Source organism: Elephantulus edwardii, unplaced genomic scaffold (assembly GCF_000299155.1).
Source record: "Elephantulus edwardii isolate Elephantulus edwardi_28Jun2011 unplaced genomic scaffold, EleEdw1.0 scaffold00211, whole genome shotgun sequence".
NCBI classification, from domain to species: Eukaryota; Metazoa; Chordata; class Mammalia; order Macroscelidea; family Macroscelididae; genus Elephantulus; species Elephantulus edwardii.
Window position 1 is genome coordinate 3967043 of NW_006399961.1, and position 2689 is coordinate 3969731.

Here is a 2689-nt window from a genome sequence, read left to right on the forward strand (position 1 = left end):
CCATGGCAATGTGCCTTTTAATTTCCTGGCTGCTGGTGCCAAGAGTGTTGACTGTGGAGCCAAGCAAACTAAAGCTGTGAACAATCTCAATCTCTGATCCATTCATCCTGATGCTGCCAATTGATCCAGTGGTGAGAATCTTTGTCTTCTTGACATTGAGCCTCAATCCATATTGAAGGCTGCAGTTGTTGACCCTCTGCAGCAAGCACTTCAGGTCCTCCTCAGTTTCAGCAAGCAGGGTTGTGTCATCTGCATAACGCAGATTGTTGATAGATGTAAAATACTCTAGAAAATATCTAAATCTCCCCGCAAGGGTCTATTGGTCTCTTTAGTAATGCTTGTATTGTTGAGTACCATTAAATCAACTATAACTTACAGCAATCTTATGAACAACAAATTGAAACCTTGCTCTAACAGAAATCAAACCATCGTTGCATTCACTGTGCCAATCTTTATTCCTGAGGGTCTTACTTTCTTTTGCTGCCCTTTACTTTTACCAGCTTGATGTCTTTCCCCAAATATTAGCCTTTCCTAACAACACACCTAAAATCTGTAAGATGAAGTTTCACAATCCTCCCCTCTGTGGAGCAATCTGGTTGTACTTCCTTCAAGACAGAGGGTTTATTCTGGCAGTCCATGGTTTGTATATGCTGTACTCTTTGCCAGCCTCACAATTCAAAGGCATCATTTCTTCTTTGGTATTCCGTATTCATGATCCAACTTTCGTACCCTTTGGTGATACATATGTAAAATGTTTATTGTATTTCAGGGCTGTATTATGTTAACGCAATATAAGCAGCACACACTGGCAGTGCTGGTGGGACTCTCATTGCATTTATCTTTTTTCTGTGACTCATATGAAGATCACAGATGATTCAACAGAATGTGGAAATTATCAAACAATAATATAATTAATATTATTGTTGTTATGTGCTGTTGAGTTGACTATAACTCATAGGGACCCTATGCACAACAGCTCTGAACGCTGCTCTATTCTGAGTGAATCTCATTGTCTCTGACACCCCTACCCTCATTACACTAGTTACTGTGTTCATTCATTTCATCCAGGGTCTTCCTGTCCTGCACTGTCCCTTCCTAACATGCTCCCTCCTGAGACTGGTCCCTCCTGGCAACATGTCCAAAGAATGTGAGATGGAGCCTCAAAATCCTTGCCTCCAAGGGGCAACCAGGTTTCACCCTCTCCAGGACATAACTTATTAGTTCTCTTGGCATGTCCATGATATGTTCATTACTCTTCTCCAGCACCACAACTCAAAGGCAGCAATTCATCTTAGCAGGTAGAATCTTGCAGGGTATGGGGGAGAGGAGAATGGCTGGGATTGCTAGAAATTCTAGCTGGATTCAGAAGAGACCATAGAATAAGAGATGTCATTACTGCTAACACATGGATTTTGACTGAAAGCAAAGAATAACAGAAAGATGTTTACTTTGTCTTACTGACTATGCAAAGAAATTGAACTGGTGTATCTTAATACCTTATGGATAACATTGAGAAGAACGGGAATTCCAGAACACGTTATGTTGTTTGTTGTTATGTGCCATTGAGTCATTTGCGACTCATAGCGACCCTATGTACAACAGCCCTAAACCCTGCTCTAACCTGTGCCAATCCCATTGCCTCTGACACACCCATCCCGATTACCCCAGTCACTGAATCAATCCACCTCATAGAGGGTCTTCCCCTCCTATGCTGTCCCTCTACCCTACCAAGCATGATGTCCCTCTCTAAGGACCTGTCTCTCCTTATATACTCACTTCATATAGACCATTCTTATAAGTGGTTTAGCACTGGTCTGTCAATTTGCTGTACAGAGGTAACTTGTGCTTGCTGTGATGATAAACACTGTGACACTGATGTGTTAAATTTAATACTGGTTACCCATGGTTGACAGTGTTTGGTGGAGTTCCCAGGTTAAAACAGGCTTGGAAGTAGGAGTGGCATCCACTTCTGAAATAGCTTGCCTCCAGAACCCTATGAACTTAGAAAAATGATGAAAGTTATACAAGAGTTCAGGTCTTTCGTTTTAGGGTCGCTAGTTGTCTATGACTAAATGGCACTTAACAACAACTACAATATAGACCAAAAGAAGTAATCTGAACAGAACAAAAAGATAGTGGGTGGTTTAAAGAGATAGTAGGGAATGAGTGTCAACCCTGTATCATTTCACCATACTCATTCCATTTGAATGCTGAGCAAATAATCTAAGAAGTTTGATTCTGTAAACAAGAATGAGATATCAAGATTGCAAGAGGACTCATCAACCACTTGTATTATGCTGATGATATAACCTGGCTTGTAGAAAGTGAAGAGGACCTGAAGCACTTACTGATGAAAATCACAGCCTTCAGTGTGAATTACACTTCAATATAAAGAAAACAAAAGTCTTCACCAATAGGCAACCTCATGATAAATGAAGAAAGGAGTAAAGTTACCAAGGATGCCTTACCAAAGTTGTGGTATTTTCTTTTTTCTTTTTTTTAAATTAAGTTTTGTTAGTTTTAATGAACATTTACAGAGATTTTGGGTTTTCATTCATTCATTGTTGCACTGTTTTCTCCACTCTCATCCCCAGTTCGTTCTTCTTTCCCCCCCCCCCATGTCTGTTTTAATTGTCCAATTGCCACAATGCTTGTCAAAGCCAGTTCTGATTAATCTCCTTTGTCAGTG